Below are 24,825 nucleotides of genomic sequence, written 5' to 3'. Positions count from 1 at the left end.
CTTTTCAGGAGCCAGCCGGTCACTCCCAGCCATAGGCCCCCAGACACAAACCTCGGCCCGTTTCCCTGGCAAACAAAAGTAAGCTGCCCCGCTTCTGGATGGCAGATTGCAGTACGCACTTGGTACTATCAAACCAGCCCGACTTGGCACTGGTGCAACGTCTGGTCTGGGAACCATCCTGCGTATCGTGGATTCTAAGGAGCCAGCCGGCCACTCCCAGCCACAGGCCCCCAAACAAAAACAACGGCGCTTTTCCCTGGAAAACAAAACTCGCCTGCCAACTTTTTGATGGCAGATTGCAGGAGCCACTTGGTACTATCAAACCAGCCCAACTTGGCACTGGTGCCACCATGGGTCTGGTCACCATCCTGCCTATCGTAGCTTTTCAGGACCTAGACGGTCACTCCCAGTCATAGGCCCCCAGACACAAAGCTCTGCCCGTTTCCCTGGCAAACAAAAGTAAGCTGTCCCGCTTCTGGATGGCAGATTGCAGGATCCACTTGGTAGTATCAAACCAGCCCGACTTGGCACTGGTGCCACCTCTGGTCTGGGAACCATCCTGCGTATCGTGGATTCTAAGCAGCCAGCCGGCCACTCCCAGCCACAGGCCCCCAAACACAAACAACGGCGCTTTTCCCTGGAAAACAAAACTCGCCTGCCAACTTTTTGATGGCAGATTGCAGGAGCCACTTGGTACTATCAAACCAGCCCAACTTGGCACTGGTGCCACCATGGGTCTGGTCACCATCCTGCCTATCGTAGCTTTTCAGGAGCCAGCCGGTCACTCCCAGCCATAGGCCCCCAGACACAAACCTCGGCCCGTTTCCCTGGCAAACAAAAGTAAGCTGCCCCGCTTCTGGATGGCAGATTGCAGGAGCCACTTTGCACCATCAAACTAGCCCGACTTGGCACTGGTGCCACCTCAGGTCTGGGAACCATGCTGCGTATCGTGGATTCTAATTAGCCAGCCGGTCACTCCCTGCCATAGGCCCCCCAAACACAAACAAGGGCGCTATTCGCTGGAAAACAAAACTCGCCTGCCAACATTTTGATGGCAGATTGCCGGAGCCACTTGGTACTATCAAACCAGCCCAACTTGGCACTGGTGCCACCATGGGTCTGGTCACCATCCTGCCTATCGTAGCTTTTCAGGAGCCAGCCGGTCACTCCCAGCCATAGGCCCCCAGACACAAACCTCGGCCCGTTTCCCTGGCAAACAAAAGTAAGCTGCCCCGCTTCTGGATGGCAGATTGCAGTACGCACTTGGTACTATCAAACCAGCCCGACTTGGCACTGGTGCCACCTCTGGTCTGGGAACCATCCTGCGTATCGTGGATTCTAAGGAGCCAGCCGGCCACTCCCAGCCACAGGCCCCCAAACAAAAACAACGGCGCTTTTCCCTGGAAAACAAAACTCGCCTGCCAACTTTTTGATGGCAGATTGCAGGAGCCACTTGGTACTATCAAACCAGCCCAACTTGGCACTGGTGCCGCCATGGGTCTGGTCACCATCCTGCCTATCGTAGCTTTTCAGGAGCCAGCCGGTCACTCCCAGCCATAGGCCCCCAGACCCAAACCTCGGCCCGTTTCCCTGGCAAACAAAAGTAAGCTGCCCCGCTTCTGGATGGCAGATTGCAGGAGCCACTTTGCACCATCAAACTAGCCCGACTTGGCACTGGTGCCACCTCAGGTTTGGGAACCATGCTGCGTATCATGGATTCTAATTAGCCAGCCGGTCACTCCCTGCCATAGGCCCCCAAACAAAACAAGGTCGCTATTCCCTGGAAAACAAAACTCGCCTGCCAAATTTTTGATGGCAGATTGCAGGAGCCACTTGGTACTATCAAACCAGCCCAACTTGGCACTGGTGCCACCATGGGTCTGGTCACCATCCTGCCTATCGTAGCTTTTCAGGAGCCAGCCGGTCACTCCCAGCCATAGGCCCCCAGACACAAAGCTCGGCCCGTTTCCCTGGCAAACAAAAGTAAGCTGCCCCGCTTCTGGATGGCAGATTGCAGTACGCACTTGGTACTATCAAACCAGCCCGACTTGGCACTGGTGCCACCTCTGGTCTGGGAACCATCCTGCGTATCGTGGATTCTAAGGAGCCAGCCGGCCACTCCCAGCCACAGGCCCCCAAACAAAAACAACGGCGTTTTCCCTGGAAAACAAAACTCGCCTGCCAACTTTTTGATGGCAGATTGCAGGAGCCACTTGGTACTATCAAACCAGCCCAACTTGGCACTGGTGCCACCATGGGTCTGGTCACCATCCTGCCTATCGTAGCTTTTCAGGAGCCAGCCGGTCACTCCCAGGCATAGGCCCCCAGACACAAACCTCGGCCCGTTTCCCTGGCAAACAAAAGTAAGCTGCCCCGCTTCTGGATGGCAGATTGCAGGAGCCACTTTGCACCATCAAACTAGCCCGACTTGGCACTGGTGCCACCTCAGGTCTGGGAACCATCCTCCCGATCGTGGATTCTAAGGAGCCAGCCGGCCACTCCCAGCCACAGGCCCCCAAACACAAACAACGGCGCTTTTCCCTGGATAACAAACTCGCCTGCCAACTTTTTGATGGCAGATTGCAGGAGCCACTTGGTACTATCAAACCAGCCCAACTTGGCACTGGTGCCACCATGGGTCTGGTCACCATCCTGCCTATCGTAGCTTTTCAGGATCTAGACGGTCACTCCCAGCAATAGGCCCCGTGACACAAAGCTCACCTGGTTTCCCTGACAAAAAAAAGTAAGCTGTCCCGCTTCTGGATGGCAGATTGCAGGATCCACTACGTAGTATCAAACCAGCCCGACTTGGCAGTGGTGCGACCTCTGGTCTGGGAACCATCCTGCGTATCGTGGATTCCAAGCAGCCAGCCGGCCACTCCCAGCCACAGGCCCCCAAACAAAAACAACGGCGCTTTTCCCTGGAAAACAAAACTCGCCTGCCAACATTTTGATGGCAGATTGCAGGAACCACTTGTTACTATCAAACCAGCCCAACTTGGCACTGGTGCCACCATGGGTCTGGTAAACATCCTGCCTATCGTAGCTTTTCAGGAGCCAGCCGGCCACTCCCAGCCACATGCCCCCAAAAACAAACCACGGCCCTTTTCTCTGGCAAACAAAACTCGCCTGCCAACATTTTGATGGCAGATTGCAGGAGCCACTTGGTACTATCAAACCAGCCCGACTTGGCACTGGTGCCACCTCTGGTCTGGGAACCATCCTGCGTATCGTGGATTTTATGGAGCCAGCCGGTCATTCCCAGCCATAGGCCCCCAAACACAAACAACGGTCCGTTTCCCTGGCAAACAAAAGTAAGCTGCCCCGCTTCTGGATGGCAGACTGCAGCAGCCACTTGGTAGTATCAAACCAGCCCAACTTGGCACTGGTGGCACCTCTTGTCTGGGAACCATGCTGCGTATCGTGGTTTCTAAGGAGCCAGCCGGCCACTCCCAACCATAGACCCCCAGACACAAACCTCGGCCCGTTTCCCTGGAAAACAAAAGTAAGCTACTCCGATTCTGGATGGCAGATTGCAGGAGCCACTTGGTACTATCAAATCAGCCCAACTTGGCACTGGTGCCACCATGGGTCTGGTAAACATCCTGCCTATCGTAGCTTTTCAGGAGCCAGCCGGCCACTCTCAGCCATATGCCCCCAAAAACAAACCACGGCCCTTTTCTCTGGCAAACAAAACTCAACTGCCCCTCTTCTGGATGGCAAATTTTAGGACGCACTTTGTACTACGAAAACCGCCCGACGTGGCACTGGTGCCACCTTGTGTCAGGGAACCATCCTGCATATCGAGCTTTTTAAGGAGCCAGCCGGCCACGCCCAGCCATAAACCCCCAAAAACAAACCACGGACCATTTCTCTTGGAAACAAAAATCCGCTGCCCCGCGTCTGGATGGCAGATTGCCGGAGCCACTTTGCACCATCAAACCAGCCCGACTTGGCACTGGTGCCACCTTGGGTCTGGGAACAATCCTGCATATCGTGGATTCTAAGGAGCCAGCCGGCCACTCCCAGCCACAGGCCCCCAAACACAAACAACGGCGCTTTTCCCTGGAAAACAAAATTCGCCTGCCAACTTTTTGATGGCAGATTGCAGGAGCCACTTGGTACTATCAAATCATCCCAACTTGGCACTGGTGCCACTATGGGTCTGGGAACCATCCTGCCTATTGTAGCATTTCAGGAGCCAGCCGGTCACTCCCAGCCATAGGCTCCCAGACACAAACCTCGGACCGTTTCCCTGGCAAACAAAATTAAGCTGCCCCGATTCTGGATGGCAGATTGCAGGAGCCACTTGGTTGTGTCAAACCAGCCCGACTTGGCACTGGTGCCACCTTGGGTCTAGGAACCATCCTGCGTATCGTGGATTCTAAGAAGCCACCCGGCCACTCTGAGCCACAGGCCCCCAAACAAAAACTACGGCGCTTTTCCCTGGAAAACAAAACTCGCCTGCCAACTTTTTGATGGCAGATTGCAGGAGCCACTTGGTACTATCAAACCAGCCCAACTTGGCACTGGTGGCACCTCTTGTCTGGGAACCATCCTGCCTATCGTAGCTTTTCAGGAGCCAGCCGGTCACTCCCAGCCATAGACCCCCAGACACAAACCTCGGCCCGTTTCCCTGGCAAACAAAAGTAAGCTGCCCCGCTTTTGGATGGCAGATTGCAGGAGCCACGTTGCACCATCAAACCAGCCCCACTTGGCACTGGTGCCACCTTGGGTCTGGGAACAAGTTGGGCTGGTTTGATAGTACCAAGTGGCTCCTGCAATCTGCCATCCAGAAGCGGGACAGCTTACTTTTGTTTCCCAGGGAAACGGGCCGAGGTATTTGTCTGGGGGCCTATGGCTGGGAGTGACCGGCTGACTACTGAAAAGCTACGATAGGCAGGATGGTTACCAGACTCATGGTGCCACCAGTGCCAAGTCGGGCTGGTTTGATAATACTAAATAGCTCCTGCAATCTGCCATCCAGACGCGGGGCAGCGGATTTTTGTTTGCTGGAGAAAAGTTCCGTGGTTTTTTTTTGGGGGTATATGACTGGACGTGGCCGGCTGGCTCCTTAAAAAGCTCTATACGCAGGATTGTTCCCTGACCCAAGGTGGCATCAGTGCCAAGTCGGGCTGTTTTCGTAGTACCAAGTGCGTCCTGCAATTTGCCATCCAGAAGCGGGGCAGCCTACTTTTGTTTGCCAGGGAAACGTGCCGAGGTATTTGTCTGGGGGCCGATGGCTGGGAGTGAGCGGCTGGCTCCTGAAAAGCTACGATAGGCAGGATGGTGACCAGACCCATGGTGGCACCAGTGCCAAGTTGGGCTGGTTTGATAGTACCAAGTGGCTCCTGCAATCTGCCATCAAGAAGTTGGCAGGCGAGTTTTGTTTTCCAGGGAAAAGCGCCGTTGTTTTTATTTAGAGGCCTGTGGCTGGGAGTGGCCGCCTGTCCTCGTAGAATCTACGTTACCCAGCATGGTTCCCAGAGCCAAGGTGGCACCAGGGCCAAGTCGGGCTGGTTTGTAAGTACCAAGTGCGTACTGCAATATGCCATCCAGAAGCGGGGCAGCTTACTTTTGTTTGCCAGGGAAACGGGCAGAGGTTTGTGTCCGGGGGCCTATGGCAGGGAGTGACCGGCTGGCTCCTGAAAAGCTACGATAGGCAGGATGTTTACCAGTCCCATGGTGGCACCAGTGCCAAGTTGGGCTGATTTGATAGTACCAAGTGGCTCCTGCAATCTGCCATCCAGAATCGGGGTAACTTACTTTTGTTTTCCAGGGAAACGGGCCGAGGTTTGTGTCTGGGGGTCTATGGCTGGGAGTGACCGGCTGGCTCCTGAAAAGCTACGATAGGCAGGATGGTTCCCAGACCAGAGGTGGCACCAGTGCCAAGTTGGGCTGGTTTGATAGTACCAAGTGGCTCCTGCAATCTGCCATCAAAAAGTTGGCAGGCGAGTTTTGTTTTCCAGGGAAAAGCGCCGTTGTTTGTGTTTGGGGGCCTGTGGCTCAGAGAGGCCGGGTGGCTGCTTAGAATCCACGTTACGCAGGATGGTTCCCAGATCCAAGATGGCACCAGTGCCAAGTCGGGGTGGTTTGATGGTGCAAAGTGGCTCCTGCAATCTGCCATCCTGACGCGGGGCAGCGGATTTTTGTTTCCAAGAGAAATGGTCCGTGGTTTGTTTTTGGGGGTATATGGCTGGGCGTGGCCTGCTGGCTCCTTAAAAAGCTACGATAGGCAGGATGGTTCCCTGACCCAAGGTGGCACCAGTGCCAAGTCGGGCGGTTTTCGTAGTACAAAGTGCGTCCTAAAATTTGCCATCCAGAAGAGGGGCAGTTGAGTTTTGTTTACCAGAGAAAAGGGCCGTGGTTTGTTTTTGGGGGCATATGGCTGATAGTGGCCGTCTGGCCCCTGAAAATCCACGATGGGCAGGATGGTTCCCAGACCTGAGGTGGCACCAGTGCCAGGTCGGGCTGGTTTGATAGTACTAAATAGCACCTGCAATCTGCCATGCAGAAGCGGGGCAGCTTACTTTTGTTTGCCAGGGAAACGGGCCGAGGTTTGTGTCTGGGGGCCTATGGCTGGGAGTGACCGCCTGGCTCCTGAAAAGCTACGATAGGCAGGATGGTGACCAGACCCATGGTGGCACCAGTGCCAAGTTGGGCTGGTTTGATAGTACCAAGTGGCTCCTGCAATCTGCCATCAAAAAGTTGGCAGGCGAGTTTTGTTTTCCAGGGAAAAGCGCCGTTGTTTGTGTTTGGGGGACTGTGGGTGGGAGTGGCCGGCTGGCTCCTTAGAACACACGATACGCAGGATGGTTCCCAGACCCAAGGTGGCACCAGTGCCACGTCGGGCTGGTTTGATGGTGCCAAGTGGTTCCTGCAATCTGCCATCCTGAAGCGGGTTAGCTTACCTTTGTGTGCCAGGGAAACGGGCCGAGGTTTATGACTGGGGGTCTAGGGCTAGGAGTGACCGGCTGGCTAATTAGAATCCACGATACGCAGCATGGTTCCCAGACATGAGGTGGCACCAGTGCCAAGTCGGGCTAGTTTGATGGTGCAAAGTGGCTCCTGCAATCTGCCATCCAGAAGCGGGGCAGCTTACTTTTGTTTGCCAGGGAAACGGGCCGAGGTTTGTGTCTGGGGGCCTATGGCTGGGAGTGACCGGCTGGCTCCTGAAAAGCTACGATAGGCAGGATGGTGACCAGACCCATGGTGGCACCAGTGCCAAGTTGGGCTGGTTTGATAGTACCAAGTGGCTCCTGCAATCTGCCATCAAAAAGTTGACAGGCGAGTTTTGTTTTCCAGGGAAAAGCGCCGTTGTTTGTGTTTGGGGGCCTGTGGCTGGGAGTGGCCGGCTGGCTGCTTAGAATCCACGATACGCAGGATGGTTCCCAGACCAGAGGTGGCACCAGTGCCAAGTCGGGCTGCTTTGATACTACCAAGTGGATCCTGCAATCTGCCATCCAGAAGCGGGACAGCTTACTTTTGTTTGCCAGGGAAACGGGCAGAGCTTTGTGTCTGGGGGCCTATGGCTGGGAGTGACCGTCTAGGTCCTGAAAAGCTACGATAGGCAGGATGGTGACCAGACCCATGGTGGCACCAGTGCCAAGTTGGGCTGGTTTGATAGTACCAAGTGGCTCCTGCAATCTGCCATCAAAATGTTGGCAGGCGAGTTTTGTTTTCCAGGGAAAAGCGCCGTTGTTTGTGTTTGGGTGCCTGTGGCTGAGAGTGGCCAGCTTCTAATTGGAATCCACGATACGCCGGATGGTTCCCAGACCTGAGGTGGCACCAGTGACAAGTCGGGCCAGTTTGATGGTGCAAAGTGGCTCCTGCAATCTGCCATCCAGAAGCGGGGCAGCTTACTTTTGTTTTCCAGGGAAAAGGGCCGAGGTTTTTCTCTGGGGGCCTATGGCTGGGAGTGACCGGCTGGCGCCTGAACAGCTACGATAGGCAGGATGGTTCCAAGACCCATGGTGGCACCAGTGCCATGTTGGGCTGATTTGATAGTACCAAGTGGCTCCTGCAATCTGCCATCAAAATGTTGGCAGGCGAGTTTTGTTTTCCAGGGAAAAGCGCCGTTGTTTGTGTTTGGGGGCCTGTGGCTGGGAGTGGCCAGCTTGCTAATTGGAATCCACGATACGCAGGATGGTTCCCAGACCAGAGGTGGCACCAGTGCCAAGTCGGGCTGGTTTGATAGTACCAAGTGCGTCCTGCAATCTGCCATCCACAAGCGGCGCCGCTTAGTTTTGTTTGCCACGGAAACGGGCCGAGGTTTGTGTCTGGGGGCCTATGGCTGGGAGTGACCGGCTAGGTCCTGAAAATCTACGATAGGCAGGATGGTGACCAGACCCATGGTGGCACCAGTGCCAAGTTGGGCTGGTTTGATAGTACCAAGTTGCTCCGGCAATCTGCCATCAAAATTTGGCAGGCGAGTTTTGTTTTCCAGGGAAAAGCGCCGCTGTTTGTGTTTGAGGGCCTGTGGCTGGGAGTGTCCGGCTGGCTCCTTAGAATCCACGATACGCAGGATGGTTCCCAGACCTGAGGTGGCACCAGTGCCAAGTCGGGCTAGTTTGATGGTGCAAAGTGGCTCCTGCAATCTGCCATCCAGAAGCGGGGCAGCTTACTTTTTTTTGCCAGGGAAACGGGCCGAGGTTTGTGTCTGGGGTCTATGGCTGGGAGTGACCGGCTGGCTCCTGAAAAGCTACGATAGGCAGGATGGTGACCAGACCCATGGTGGCACCAGTGCCAAGTTGGGCTGGTTTGATAGTACCAAGTGGCTCCGGCAATCTGCCATCAAAAAGTTGGCAGGCGAGTTTTGTTTTCCAGGGAAAAGCGCCGATGTTTGTGTTTGGGGGCCTGTGGCTGGGAGTGGCCGGCTGGCTCCTTAGAATCCACGATACGCAGGATGGTTCCCAGACCTGAGGTAGCACCAGTGCCAAGTCGAGCTGGTTTGATAGTGCCAAGTGCGTCCTGCAATCTGCCATCCACAAGCGGCGCCGCTTAGTTTTGTTTGCCACGGAAACGGGCCGAGGTTTGTGTCTGGGGGCCTATGGCTGGGAGTGACCGGCTGGCTCGTGAAAAGCTACGATAGGCAGGATGGTGACCAGACCCATGGTGGCACCAGTGCCAAGTTGGGCTGGTTTGATAGTACCAAGTGGCTCCTGCAATCTGCCATCAAAAATTGGCAGGCGAGTTTTGTTTTCCAGGGAAAAGCGCCGTTGTTTGTGTCTGCGGGCCTGTGGCTGGAGTGGCCGGCTGGCTCCTTTAAACACACGATACGCCGGATGGTTCCCAGACCCAAGTTGGCACCAGTGCCAAGTTGGGCTGGTTTGATAGTACCAAGTGGTTCCTGCAATCTGCAATCAAAATGTTGGCAGGCGAGTTTTGTTTTCCAGGGAAAAGCGCCGATGTTTTTTTTTGGGGGCCTGTGGCTGGGAGTGGCCGGCTGGCTCCTTAGAATCCAAGATACGCAGGATGGTTCCCAGACCAGAGGTGGCACCAGTACCAAGTCGGGCTGGTTTGATAATAACAAGTGGATCCTGAAATCTGCCATCCAGAAGCGGGGCAGCTTACTTTTGTTTGCCAGGGAAACGGGCCGAGCTTTGTGTCTGGGGGCCTATGGCTGGGAGTGACCGGCTGGCTCCTGAAAAGCTACGATAGGCAGGATGGTGACCAGACCCATGGTGTCAGCAGTGCCAAGTTGGGCTGGTTTGATAGTACCAAGTGGCTCCTGCAATCTGCAATCAAAAAGTTGGCAGGCGAGTTTTGTTTTCCAGGGAAAAACGCCGTTGTTTGTGTTTGGGGGCCTGTGGCTGGGAGTGGCCGTCTTGCTAATTGGAATCCACGATACGCAGGAGGGTTCCCAGACCTGAGGTGGCACCAGTGACAAGTCGGGCCAGTTTGATGGTGCAAAGTGGCTCCTGCAATCTGCCATCCAGAAGCGGGGCAGCTTACTTTTGTTTGCCAGGGAAACGGGCCGAGGTTTGTGTCTGGGTTCCTATGGCTGGGAGTGACCGGCTGGCACCTGAAAAGCTACGATAGGCAGGATGATGACCAGATCCATGGTGGCACCAGTGCCAAGTTGGGCTGATTTGATAGTACCAAGTGGCTCCTGCAATCTGCCATCAAAAATTTGGCAGGCGAGTTTTGTTTTCCAGGGAAAAGCGCCGTTGTTTGTATTTGGGGGCCTGTGGCTGGGAGTGGCCCGCTGGCTCCTTAGAATCCACGATACGCAGGATGGTTCCCAGACCCAAGGTGGCACCATTTCCAAGTTGGGCTGGTTTGATAGTACCAAGTGCGTACTGCAATCTGCCATCCAGAAGCGGGGCAGCTTACTTTTGTTTGCCAGGGAAACGGGCCGAGGTTTTTGTCTGGGGGCCTATGGCTGGGAGTGACCGGCTGGCTCCTGAAAAGCTACGATAGGCAGGATGGTGACCAGACCCATGGTGGCACCAGTGCCAAGTTGGGCTGATTTGATAGTACCAAGTGGCTCCTGCAATCTGCCATCAAAAAGTTGGCAGGCGAGTTTTGTTTTCCAGGGAAAAGCGCCGTTGTTTGTGTTTGGGGGCCTGTGGCTGGGAGTGGCCAGCTGGCTCCTTAGAATCCACGATACGCAGGATGGTTCCCAGACCCAAGGTGGCACCAGTGCCAAGTTGGGCTGGTTTGATAGTACCAAGTGTCTCCTGCAATCTGCCATCCAGAAGCAGGGCAGCTTACTTTTGTTTGCCAGAGAAATAGGCCTAGGTTTTTGTTTGGGGGCCTGTGGCTAGGAGTGGCCGGCTGGCTCCTAAGAATCCACGATACGCAGGATGTTTCCCAGACCCAAGGTGGCACCAGTGCCAAGTCGGGCTGGTTTGATAGTACCAAGTGGCTCCTGCAAACTCCATCAAAAAGTTGGCAGGCGTGTTTTGTTTTCCAGGGAACAGCGCCGTTGATTTTGTTTGGGGGCCTGTGGCTAGGAGTGGCCGGGTGGCTCCTTAGAATCCACGATACGCAGGATGGTTCCCAGACCCAAGGTGGCACCAGTGCCAAGTCGGGCTGGTTTGATTACACCAAGTGGCTCCTGCAATCTGCCATCCAGAAGTGAGGCAGCTAAGTTTTGTTTGCGAGAAAAAAGGGCCGTGGTTTTTGTTGGGGGCCTGTGGCTGGGAGTAGCCGGCTGGCTCCTTAAAATCCACGATAGGCATGATGGTTCCCAGACCCAAGGTGGCACCAGTGCCAAGTCGGGCTGGTTTGATAGTACCAAGTGGCTCCTGCAATCTGCCATCCAGAAGCGGGGCAGCTGAGTTTTGTTTGCCAGAGAAAAAGGCTGTGGTTTGTGTTTGGGGGCCTGTGGCTGGCAGTGGCCGGCTGGCTCCTGAAAATCCACGATACGCAGCATGGTTCCCAGACCCAAGGTGGCACCAGTGCCAAGTGGGGCTCGTTTGACAGTGTCAAGTGCCTCCTGCAATCTCCCATCCAGAAGCGGGGCAGCTGAGTTTTTTTTGCCAGGGAAACGGACCTTTGTTTTTGATTGGGCTCTGTGGCCGAGAGTGGTCGGCTGTCTCCTGACAATCCACAATACGCAGGATGGTTCCCAGACCCAAGGTGGCACCAGTGCCAAGTCGGGCTGGTTTGATAGTACCAAGTGTCTCCTGCAATCTGCCATCCAGAAGCGGGGCAGCTGAGTTTTGTTTGCCAGAGAAAAGGGCCGTGGGTTGTGTTTGGGGGCATATGGCTGGGAGTGGCCACCTGGCTCCTTAAAATGCACGATACGCCGCATGGTAACCAGGCGCAAGGTGGCACCAGTGCCAAGTCAGGCTGTTTTTGTAGTACCCAGTGGCTCCTGCAATTTGCCATCCAGAAGCGGGGCAGTTGAATTTTGTTTGCTAGAGAAAAGGGCTGTGGTTTGTGTTTGGGGGCCTATGGCTGAGAGTGGCCGGCTGGCCCCTGAAAATCAACGATAGGCAGGATGGTTCCCAGATCCAAGGTGGCACCAGTGCCAAGTAAGGCTGGTTGTATGGTTCAAAGTAACTCCTGCAATCTGCCATCCAGAAGCGGGACAGCTGAGTTTTTTTTGCCAGAGAAAAGGTCCATGGTTTCTTTTTGGGGCATACGGCTGGGAATTGCCGGCTGGCTCCTTAAAATGCTCGATACGCAGGATGGTTCCCAGAGCCAAGGTGGCACCACTGCCAAGTCGGGCTCTTTTTGTAGTACCAAGTGCGTCCTGCAATTTGCCATCCAGAAGAGGGGCAGTTGAGTTTTGTTTGCCAGAGAAAAGGGCCGTTGTTTGTGTTTGGGGGCCTGTGGCTGGGAGTGTTCGGCTGGTTCCTGAATATGTACGATACGCAGGATTGTTCCCAGATCCAAGGTGGCAGCAGTGCCATGTTGTGCTGGTGTGATAGTCCCAAGTGGCTCCTGCAATCTGCCATCCAGAAGCGGGGCAGCTGATTTTTGTTTGCCAGAGGAAAGGTCCGTGGTTTGTTTTTGGGGGCATATGGCTGAGAGTGGCCGGCTGGCCCCTGAAAATCCACGATACACAGGATGGTTCCCAGATCCAAGGTGGCACCTGTGCCAAGTCGGGCTGATTTGATAGTACTAAGTAGCTCCTGCAATCTGCCATCCAGAAGCGGGGCAGCTTACTTTTGTTTGCCAGGGAAACGGGCCGAGGTTTGTGTTTGGGGGCCTATGGCTGAGAGTGACCGGCTGGCTCCTGAAAAGCTACAATAGGCAGGATGGTGACCAGACCCATGGTGGCACCAGTGCCAAGTTGGGCTGGTTTGATAGTACCAAGTGGTTCCTGCAATCTGCCATCCAGAAGCAGGGCAGCTGAGTTTTGTTTGCAGAGAAAAGGGCCTTGGTTTGTGTTTGGGGGCATATGGCTGGGTGTGGCCAGCTGGCTCCTTAAAATGCACGATATGCAACATGGCTCCCAGACCCAAGGTGGCACAAGTGCCAAGTTGGGCTGGTTTGATAGTACCAAGTGGCTCCTGCAATCTTCCATGATCACGTGGAGAAATACTTTCTGGTTTCAGCCTCATGCTCTTTCTTCTCTCCCTCAACTTCTCTATCACCTCTCATCTGGTTCACATGCGCTGTCTTCAAGGTCCACAGGCTACTTTTCACAGAATCTTCTGGCCTGATGAAGTAAGGATGATGAATAGAACAGAGCTGGGATCTATTTTCCAGTTTGGATAAAATGCATTCTGCACACAAATCCAAGGAGAACGGGCTGCCCCGATGCCCAGAAAATCTTTCACTCCTGCTAGTGTTCTACGTCAACCGCAACTTAGTCTGAAAGAAAAGCTTTTTCTCTGAGAGCATCTGAGAGGTTTGCATGAAGCACTGATATCTGACATATGCAATTTTGAATAGGAGAGGAAAAAGAAAATGGCAAGGAGTTTTTAATTTTAGTGGTTTCAATTTTAATTTCCGTGCACTTTTTCAAAACTTGTCAGCTCAAATGCCCATCAACATCTTTTAGTCATCTGTAAGTCAGTATTCATATAAAATGTGCTTCAAATCCAAAGAATTTCAAATTTGCACTCCAAGCTTCTATGCCTAGATTTATGATTTCCTACACATATTAGATGAAAGGAAGGCCTTTTTTACTGTGGGAGTGCTGGAACACTGGAACAGGTTGCCCAGAGAAGTTGTGGGTGTCCCATCCCTGAAAGTATTCAAGGTCACCCTGGACGGGGCTTGGAGCAGCAACAAAGGAGAAGCTTGATGGTAGAGAAACAAAGTTGGACTATAGAAGAAACTCGGATTGAAGTATAGGATCAAGTTTTCTCTCAGCTCTTGGGGTAAATTCAAAGTTGTACAAAATGACATTTATCTGTGCTATTCACTACTGTAACAGAAAGTTTCATGAAAACTGTACAGAAGATAGTAAATTTTAAAAGAGATAAGAATTACAGCATAAAATCCATGGGATAGGTTACAACATGAGACACTCTCTAAGAGAAAATCTCTGTGTTTCAGCACTTCATCGGGGTAAGATTTCATGAAGTGCCAAAGAAGGCGGCAAAATATCATTCGGGACATTATTTACTGGAATTCAGCCTGGCCATTAGTAGGAACTGCCTTTGAACATATCATGTAGATATACCACACACACTTTCCCTTCACTGAAAAATTACTGTTTACAACAAATAAGCAATTGACAATCAAAATTGATTGAAAGCATCTTAAACATGTCAAGTATTTCATTGTAGATGATCTGTGATCCAAATGCTTCTTCCACCTTCGAGAGGGACAGAAGAATTCTTCCATATCATGATGGTTTAAAATTGTATCAACCAATGTTTTCTGCTGAAAAGATATCATCTATTTTTTTCTATTTTTGGAAGAAAATATTCCTAGACATACAACAGGTGAGAACTAAGTAATTTTAAAGAAACAAATGAAATGAAAATATTCTGTAAATAGAATGAAATGAAAAGCTGTGTTTTAAATAGGAGCTAAATATTAAACAGAATTTTTGTACCAGGCATTTGAATTACTGCACCAGCTCTTTTGCCCATCAAGAGAGGCATTTAGCATTTCAGTCTTTTCCAAGGTGTTCATGATCTGCTATGCTGATCTCTGTGTGTGCCTAGGTGTGTGTGGAGGGGGGGGCATATGAAGGGGAGTGTGTATGTTTGCTTTACAATTGTTGTGGCAGATTCATGCCTCAGCTCCACATTTTGTTTTAAAAAGGTCACACCGAGTGGATATGAAGTTTACTATCAACAAGAGATCGATTCCCAAATCATCCATTTGACTCTCCCTTATAAATCATGTGCTTTGTTGCATATTTTATCAAATATACTTTCAAGCCAGATGGAGGAAGGAGGATGTGGGAATCCCTCCACCATCTTGCAACTTTTATGTAAGTAGGTTTTCAAGAAAATCATCATTTCTCTTTTAAATATGTCTGGAACAGGCATGATGGTAGTGTCAACCTGTTGGAGTTTTTGTTGCTGGAAGAAGTTGTACAAAAGGATTGGTTTTTACATTGACCAGTTACTGAATCAAGCGCAGGAATACATTGGAAATTTAGCTGGGGGTTCCTTTTCCCAGCAGACTACTTCTAGAACGAGCTTGTACACTGAAGCTGACTCTTTTGCTCTCTTTTTGTTTCTTTCCTATTTTCTTGGCTTCTTTGCCACTATCTAGACAATTTTGGAACTTTGTTCCCAACTAAAATGGTTTCAATAGTCTGATTGTGATCATACATTTTTACAAGGAATTTTTAAAATCTTTCCTCGAGTCCAGAAAGTCAAGGACTTAGATCTTTTTCTTCCCTTATCAATATTGCCATGAAATTGATAAATAAAGACCAACTCTTTATTTTTGTTTTTAACCCACGTAGATAATTCCCATCCATTAATCCATTTTGTGGACCAATAGCTGCCATTCTGATGGAAGCTGTCACTTCTTAACAATAGGCATTCTGTGACTATGTTGACAGCACTTTGGGTGAAGATCCTAACTGGTCTTAGATATACATAGGGAGAAATTTGCTCAGCCAGTGTCAGTCTTAAGCATGCGTATCAGAAGATCTTTCTAGAGCTGGGAATTTTCCCATGAAAGGGATTCAGTTAGGGAAGAGACACTTGTGCCAGAGTTTTACATTCTTCTTGAACACTGCTTAAGGAACTTAGATGCCATGTCCATTTGGATCTCTGTCTGCACAGAACTTTGTCATGCCAGTGCTTTGAAATGCATCTTGAAGAGAATTCACTAGCACAGAATGAAAGAGAGTGGAAGGGGTTGGTGGGGCTAACCAGGCCCAACCCCCCTGCCTAAACCAGGATACCTAGAGCCTCTTGCCCAGGATTCTATCTGGGTGTACTTTTAATGTCTTCAAAGATCCAGGCTCCACAATCTTTCTGGGCAGTCTGTGCCGTGGTTCAGTCACCCTGACAGTAAAGAAACATTTACTGATGTTCAAAGGCAATCTCCTGTATTTCAGTGTGTGCCCACTGCCTCTTGTCTTTTCCCTCAGCATCACTGAAAAGACACTGATTCCCTCCCCTTTGCACTATTGCTTCCATATGTATGTGTGATGCCATGTAGAGGTATGTCAAAAACCTCCCTGAAGCCCAGGCAGATAATATTCCCTTCATCTACCAGTCAAGTTGATTCATCAGAGGAGTTTAAAGTGATGTTCAGCATGAAATTCCCCTGAAAAATCATGCTAACTACATTATTTGGTCATCTGTCATGTGCCTGGCAAGGATTTCCAGGAAGAGCTGCTTCATCAACTTCCTGGGGATAAAAAAGAGGCTGGCTGGTTTGTACTATGGCGAGTCCTCTTAATTGCCTTTTTTGAAGATGGGTGTCATTTGCTAACATCCACTCTTTAGCCTCTCTTGTCGTCTACATCTTAGCAAAACGCTTTTCCACTATGTCTGGCTAGGAAAAACTGTGCCAGCACAGAAAACATCTCCCATCGTGTTCTAGAAGTTGCACGGATGTCTGCCAAGTGTTTGGCAGGAAGAAAAGAAAAGTTGTCCAAAACAGCTTCCAATCGAATGTTCCTGTGATTGGAAAAGTCAGGAGAGTGCAAAGGTACTGTTTTCTATCAGTTGGCAAGGTGCGCACACAATCCCAGTGTTGTACAGCTTGCTTCTTCACCTTCCCGAAGCTGCCGCTCTCGCCGGCTGCCGGAGCCCAAGAAGCGGCTTCTTCGCGCAAAGACGATTGTGCCGCTCACAGGGCTCTCCTTAGCGCGGCTTCTGCCGAAAGACGCCCGGCAGCGGCTCTTACCTCCGGAGAGCATCCTACCTTCGTCTTTAGCTCCTCTTCTCATCTACACCTCGGCAAAAAGCTTTTCCACTATGTCTGGCTAGGAAAAACTGTGCCAGCACAGAAAACATCTCCCATCGTGTTCTAGAAGTTGCACGGATGTCTGCCAAGTGTTTGGCAGGAAGAAAAGAAAAGTTGTCCAAAACAGCTTCCAATCGAATGTTCCTGTGATTGGAAAAGTCAGGAGAGTGCAAAGGTACTGTTTTCTATCAGTTGGCAAGGTGCGCACACAATCCCAGTGTTGTACAGCTTGCTTCTTCACCTTCCCGAAGCTGCCGCTCTCGCCGGCTGCCGGAGCCCAAGAAGCGGCTTCTTCGCGCAAAGACGATTGTGCCGCTCACAGTGCTCACCTTAGCGCGGCTTCTGCCGAAAGACGCCCGGCAGCGGCTCTTACCTCCGGAGAGCATCCTACCTTCGTCTTTCGCGTCTTTTGTAGTCTACATCTTAGCAAAACGCTTTTCCACTATGTCTGGCTAGGAAAAACTGTGCCAGCACAGAAAACATCTCCCATCGTGTTCTAGAAGTTGCACGGATGTCTGCCAAGTGTTTGGCAGGAAGAAAAGAAAAGTTGTCCAAAACAGCTTCCAATCGAATGTTCCTGTGATTGGAAAAGTCAGGAGAGTGCAAAGATACTGTTTTCTATCAGTTGGCAAGGTGCGCACACAATCCCAGTGTTGTACAGCTTGCTTCTTCACCTTCCCGAAGCTGCCGCTCTCGCCGGCTGCCGGAGCCCAAGAAGCGGCTTCTTCGCGCAAAGACGATTGTGCCGCTCACAGGGCTCTCCTTAGCGCGGCTTCTGCCGAAAGACGCCCGGCAGCGGCTCTTACCTCCGGAGAGCATCCTACCTTCGTCTTTCGCGTCTTTTGTAGTCTACATCTTAGCAAAACGCTTTTCCACTATGTCTGGCTAGGAAAAACTGTGCCAGCACAGAAAACATCTCCCATCGTGTTCTAGAAGTTGCACGGATGTCTGCCAAGTGTTTGGCAGGAAGAAAAGAAAAGTTGTCCAAAACAGCTTCCAATCGAATGTTCCTGTGATTGGAAAAGTCAGGAGAGTGCAAAGGTACTGTTTTCTATCAGTTGGCAAGGTGCGCACACAATCCCAGTGTTGTACAGCTTGCTTCTTCACCTTCCCGAAGCTGCCGCTCTCGCCGGCTGCCGGAGCCCAAGAAGCGGCTTCTTCGCGCAAAGACGATTGTGCCGCTCACAGGGCTCTCCTTAGCGCGGCTTCTGCCGAAAGACGCCCGGCAGCGGCTCTTACCTCCGGAGAGCATCCTACCTTCGTCTTTCGCGTCTTTTGTAGTCTACATCTTAGCAAAACGCTTTTCCACTATGTCTGGCTAGGAAAAACTGTGCCAGCACAGAAAACATCTCCCATCGTGTTCTAGAAGTTGCACGGATGTCTGCCAAGTGTTTGGCAGGAAGAAAAGAAAAGTTGTCCAAAACAGCTTCCAATCGAATGTTCCTGTGATTGGAAAAGTCAGGAGAGTGCAAAGGTACTATTTTCTATCAGTTGGCAAGGTGCGCACACAATCCCAGTGTTGTACAGCTTGCTTCTTCACCTTCCCGAAGCTGCCGCTCTCGCCGGCTGCCGGAGCCCAAGAAGCGGCTTCTTCGCGCAAAGACGATTGTGCCGCTCACAGTGCTCTCCTTAGCGCGGCTTCTGCCGAAAGACGCCCGGCAGCGGCTCTTACCTCCGGAGAGCATCCTACCTTCGTCTTTCTCGTCTTTTGTAGTCTACATCTTAGCAAAACGCTTTTCCACTATGTCTGGCTAGGAAAAACTGTGCCAGCACAGAAAACATCTCCCATCGTGTTCTAGAAGTTGCACGGATGTCTGCCAAGTGTTTGGCAGGAAGAAAAGAAAAGTTGTCCAAAACAGCTTCCAATCGAATGTTCCTGTGATTGGAAAAGTCAGGAGAGTGCAAAGGTACTGTTTTCTATCAGTTGGCAAGGTGCGCACACAATCCCAGTGTTGTACAGCTTGCTTCTTCACCTTCCCGAAGCTGCCGCTCTCGCCGGCTGCCGGAGCCCAAGAAGCGGCTTCTTCGCGCAAAGACGATTGTGCCGCTCACAGTGCTCTCCTTAGCGCGGCTTCTGCCGAAAGACGCCCGGCAGCGGCTCTTACCTCCGGAGAGCATCCTACCTTCGTCTTTCGCGTCTTTTGTAGTCTACATCTTAGCAAAACGCTTTTCCACTATGTCTGGCTAGGAAAAACTGTGCCAGCACAGAAAACATCTCCCATCGTGTTCTAGAAGTTGCACGGATGTCTGCCAAGTGTTTGGCAGGAAGAAAAGAAAAGTTGTCCAAAACAGCTTCCAATCGAATGTTCCTGTGATTGGAAAAGTCAGGAGAGTGCAAAGGTACTGTTTTCTATCAGTTGGCAAGGTGCGCACACAATCCCAGTGTTGTACAGCTTGCTTCTTCACCTTCCCGAAGCTGCCGCTCTCGCCGGCTGCCGGAGCCCAAGAAGCGGCTTCTTCGCGCAAAGACAATTGTGCCGCTCACAGGGCTCTCCTTAGCGCGGCTTCTGCCGAAAGACGCCCGGCAGCGGCTCTTACCTCCGGAGAGCATCCTACCTTCGTCTTTCGCGTCTTTTGTAGTCTACATCTTAGCAAAACGCTTTTCCACTATGTCTGGCTAGGAAAAACTGTGCCAGCACAGAAAACATCTCCCATCGTGTTCTAGAAGTTGCACGGATGTCTGCCAAGTGTTTGGCAGGAAGAAAAGAAAAGTTGTCCAAAACAGCTTCCAATCGAATGTTCCTGTGATTGGAAAAGTCAGGAGAGTGCAAAGGTACTGTTTTCTATCAATTGGCAAGGTGCGCACACAATCCCAGTGTTGTACAGCTTGCTTCTTCACCTTCCCGAAGCTGCCGCTCTCGCCGGCTGCCGGAGCCCAAGAAGCGGCTTCTTCGCGCAAAGACGATTGTGCCGCTCACAGTGCTCTCCTTAGCGCAGCTTCTGCCGAAAGACGCCCGGCAGCGGCTCTTACCTCCTGAGAGTGGCAGCTTCGGGAAGGTGAAGAAGCAAGCTGTACAACACTGGGATTGTGTGCGCACCTTGCCAACTGATAGAAAACAGTACCTTTGCACTCTCCTGACTTTTCCAATCACAGGAACATTCGATTGGAAGCTGTTTTGGACAACTTTTCTTTTCTTCCTGCCAAACACTTGGCAGACATCCGTGCAACTTCTAGAAAACGATGGGAGATGTTTTCTGTGCTGGCACGGGTTTTCCTAGCCAGACATAGTGGAAAAGCGTTTTGCTAAGATGTAGACTACAAAAGACGCGAAAGACGAAGGTAGGATGCTCTGCGGAGGTAAGAGCCGCTGCCGGGCGTCTTTCGGCAGAAGCCGCGCTAAGGAGAGCACTGTGAGCGGCACAATCGTCTTTGCGCGAAGAAGCCGCTTCTTGGGCTCCGGCAGCCGGCGAGAGCGGCAGCTTCGGGAAGGTGAAGAAGCAAGCTGTACAACACTGGGATTGTGTGCGCACCTTGCCAACTGATAGAAAACAGTACCTTTGCACTCTCCTGACTTTTCCAATCACAGGAACATTCGATTGGAAGCTGTTTTGGACAACTTTTCTTTTCTTCCTGCCAAACACTTGGCAGACATCCGTGCAACTTCTAGAACACGATGGGAGATGTTTTCTGTGCTGGCACAGTTTTTCCTAGCCAGACATAGTGGAAAAGCGTTTTGCTAAGATGTAGACTACAAAAGACGCGAAAGACGAAGGTAGGATGCTCTCCGGAGGTAAGAGCCGCTGCCGGGCGTCTTTCGGCAGAAGCCGCGCTAAGGAGAGCACTGTGAGCGGCACAATCGTCTTTGCGCGAAGAAGCCGCTTCTTGGGCTCCGGCAGCCGGCGAGAGCGGCAGCTTCGGGAAGGTGAAGAAGCAAGCTGTACAACACTGGGATTGTGTGCGCACCTTGCCAACTGATAGAAAACAGTACCTTTGCACTCTCCTGACTTTTCCAATCACAGGAACATTCGATTGGAAGCTGTTTTGGACAACTTTTCTTTTCTTCCTGCCAAACACTTGGCAGACATCCGTGCAACTTCTAGAACACGATGGGAGATGTTTTCTGTGCTGGCACAGTTTTTACTAGCCAGACATAGTGGAAAAGCGTTTTGCTAAGATGTAGACTACAAAAGACGCGAAAGACGAAGGTAGGATGCTCTCCGGAGGTAAGAGCCGCTGCCGGGCGTCTTTCGGCAGAAGCCGCGCTAAGGAGAGCACTGTGAGCGGCACAATCGTCTTTGCGCGAAGAAGCCGCTTCTTGGGCTCCGGCAGCCGGCGAGAGCGGCAGCTTCGGGAAGGTGAAGAAGCAAGCTGTACAACACTGGGATTGTGTGCGCACCTTGCCAACTGATAGAAAACAGTACCTTTGCACTCTCCTGACTTTTCCAATCACAGGAACATTCGATTGGAAGCTGTTTTGGACAACTTTTCTTTTCTTCCTGCCAAACACTTGGCAGACATCCGTGCAACTTCTAGAACACGATGGGAGATGTTTTCTGTGCTGGCACAGTTTTTCCTAGCCAGACATAGTGGAAAAGCGTTTTGCTAAGATGTAGACTACAAAAGACGAGAAAGACGAAGGTAGGATGCTCTCCGGAGGTAAGAGCCGCTGCCGGGCGTCTTTCGGCAGAAGCCGCGCTAAGGAGAGCACTGTGAGCGGCACAATCGTCTTTGCGCGAAGAAGCCGCTTCTTGGGCTCCGGCAGCCGGCGAGAGCGGCAGCTTCGGGAAGGTGAAGAAGCAAGCTGTACAACACTGGGATTGTGTGCGCACCTTGCCAACTGATAGAAAATAGTACCTTTGCACTCTCCTGACTTTTCCAATCACAGGAACATTCGATTGGAAGCTGTTTTGGACAACTTTTCTTTTCTTCCTGCCAAACACTTGGCAGACATCCGTGCAACTTCTAGAACACGATGGGAGATGTTTTCTGTGCTGGCACAGTTTTTCCTAGCCAGACATAGTGGAAAAGCTTTTTGCCGAGGTGTAGATGAGAAGAGGAGCTAAAGACGAAGGTAGGATGCTCTCCGGAGGTAAGAGCCGCTGCCGGGCGTCTTTCGGCAGAAGCCGCGCTAAGGAGAGCCCTGTGAGCGGCACAATCGTCTTTGCGCGAAGAAGCCGCTTCTTGGGCTCCGGCAGCCGGCGAGAGCGGCAGCTTCGGGAAGGTGAAGAAGCAAGCTGTACAACACTGGGATTGTGTGCGCACCTTGCCAACTGATAGAAAACAGTACCTTTGCACTCTCCTGACTTTTCCAATCACAGGAACATTCGATTGGAAGCTGTTTTGGACAACTTTTCTTTTCTTCCTGCCAAACACTTGGCAGACATCCGTGCAACTTCTAGAACACGATGGGAGATGTTTTCTGTGCTGGCACAGTTTTTCCTAGCCAGACATAGTGGAAAAGCGTTTTGCTAAGATGTAGACTACAAGAGAGGCTAAAGAGTGGATGTTAGCAAATGACACCCATCTTCAAAAAAGGCAATTAAGAGGACTCGCCATAGTACAAACCAGCCAGCCTCTTTTTTATCCCCAGGAAGTTGATGAAGCAGCTCTTCCTGGAAATCCTTGCCAGGCACATGACAGATGACCAAATAATGTAGTTAGCATGATTTTTCAGGGGAATTTCATGCTGAACATCACTTTAAACTCCTCTGATGAATCAACTTGACTGGTAGATGAAGGGAATATTATCTGCCTGGGCTTCAGGGAGGTTTTTGACATACCTCTACATGGCATCACACATACATATGGAAGCAATAGTGCAAAGGGGAGGGAATCAGTGTCTTTTCAGTGATGCTGAGGGAAAAGACAAGAGGCAGTGGGCACACACTGAAATACAGGAGATTGCCTTTGAACATCAGTAAATGTTTCTTTACTGTCAGGGTGACTGAACCACGGCACAGACTGCCCAGAAAGATTGTGGAGCCTGGATCTTTGAAGACATTAAAAGTACACCCAGATAGAATCCTGGGCAAGAGGCTCTAGGTATCCTGGTTTAGGCAGGGGGGTTGGGCCTGGTTAGCCCCACCAACCCCTTCCACTCTCTTTCATTCTGTGCTAGTGAATTCTCTTCAAGATGCATTTCAAAGCACTGGCATGACAAAGTTCTGTGCAGACAGAGATCCAAATGGACATGGCATCTAAGTTCCTTAAGCAGTGTTCAAGAAGAATGTAAAACTCTGGCACAAGTGTCTCTTCCCTAACTGAATCCCTTTCATGGGAAAATTCCCAGCTCTAGAAAGATCTTCTGATACGCATGCTTAAGACTGACACTGGCTGAGCAAATTTCTCCCTATGTATATCTAAGACCAGTTAGGATCTTCACCCAAAGTGCTGTCAACATAGTCACAGAATGCCTATTGTTAAGAAGTGACAGCTTCCATCAGAATGGCAGCTATTGGTCCACAAAATGGATTAATGGATGGGAATTATCTACGTGGGTTAAAAACAAAAATAAAGAGTTGGTCTTTATTTATCAATTTCATGGCAATATTGATAAGGGAAGAAAAAGATCTAAGTCCTTGACTTTCTGGACTCGAGGAAAGATTTTAAAAATTCCTTGTAAAAATGTATGATCACAATCAGACTATTGAAACCATTTTAGTTGGGAACAAAGTTCCAAAATTGTCTAGATAGTGGCAAAGAAGCCAAGAAAATAGGAAAGAAACAAAAAGAGAGCAAAAGAGTCAGCTTCAGTGTACAAGCTCGTTCTAGAAGTAGTCTGCTGGGAAAAGGAACCCCCAGCTAAATTTCCAATGTATTCCTGCGCTTGATTCAGTAACTGGTCAATGTAAAAACCAATCCTTTTGTACAACTTCTTCCAGCAACAAAAACTCCAACAGGTTGACACTACCATCATGCCTGTTCCAGACATATTTAAAAGAGAAATGATGATTTTCTTGAAAACCTACTTACATAAAAGTTGCAAGATGGTGGAGGGATTCCCACATCCTCCTTCCTCCATCTGGCTTGAAAGTATATTTGATAAAATATGCAACAAAGCACATGATTTATAAGGGAGAGTCAAATGGATGATTTGGGAATCGATCTCTTGTTGATAGTAAACTTCATATCCACTCGGTGTGACCTTTTTAAAACAAAATGTGGAGCTGAGGCATGAATCTGCCACAACAATTGTAAAGCAAACATACACACTCCCCTTCATATGCCCCCCCCTCCACACACACCTAGGCACACACAGAGATCAGCATAGCAGATCATGAACACCTTGGAAAAGACTGAAATGCTAAATGCCTCTCTTGATGGGCAAAAGAGCTGGTGCAGTAATTCAAATGCCTGGTACAAAAATTCTGTTTAATATTTAGCTCCTATTTAAAACACAGCTTTTCATTTCATTCTATTTACAGAATATTTTCATTTCATTTGTTTCTTTAAAATTACTTAGTTCTCACCTGTTGTATGTCTAGGAATATTTTCTTCCAAAAATAGAAAAAAATAGATGATATCTTTTCAGCAGAAAACATTGGTTGATACAATTTTAAACCATCATGATATGGAAGAATTCTTCTGTCCCTCTCGAAGGTGGAAGAAGCATTTGGATCACAGATCATCTACAATGAAATACTTGACATGTTTAAGATGCTTTCAATCAATTTTGATTGTCAATTGCTTATTTGTTGTAAACAGTAATTTTTCAGTGAAGGGAAAGTGTGTGTGGTATATCTACATGATATGTTCAAAGGCAGTTCCTACTAATGGCCAGGCTGAATTCCAGTAAATAATGTCCCGAATGATATTTTGCCGCCTTCTTTGGCACTTCATGAAATCTTACCCCGATGAAGTGCTGAAACACAGAGATTTTCTCTTAGAGAGTGTCTCATGTTGTAACCTATCCCATGGATTTTATGCTGTAATTCTTATCTCTTTTAAAATTTACTATCTTCTGTACAGTTTTCATGAAACTTTCTGTTACAGTAGTGAATAGCACAGATAAATGTCATTTTGTACAACTTTGAATTTACCCCAAGAGCTGAGAGAAAACTTGATCCTATACTTCAATCCGAGTTTCTTCT

Source organism: Melospiza melodia, chromosome 1, assembly GCF_035770615.1.
Source record: "Melospiza melodia melodia isolate bMelMel2 chromosome 1, bMelMel2.pri, whole genome shotgun sequence".
Lineage (NCBI taxonomy): Eukaryota > Metazoa > Chordata > Aves > Passeriformes > Passerellidae > Melospiza > Melospiza melodia.
Note: the sequence above shows the minus strand (reverse complement) of the source record.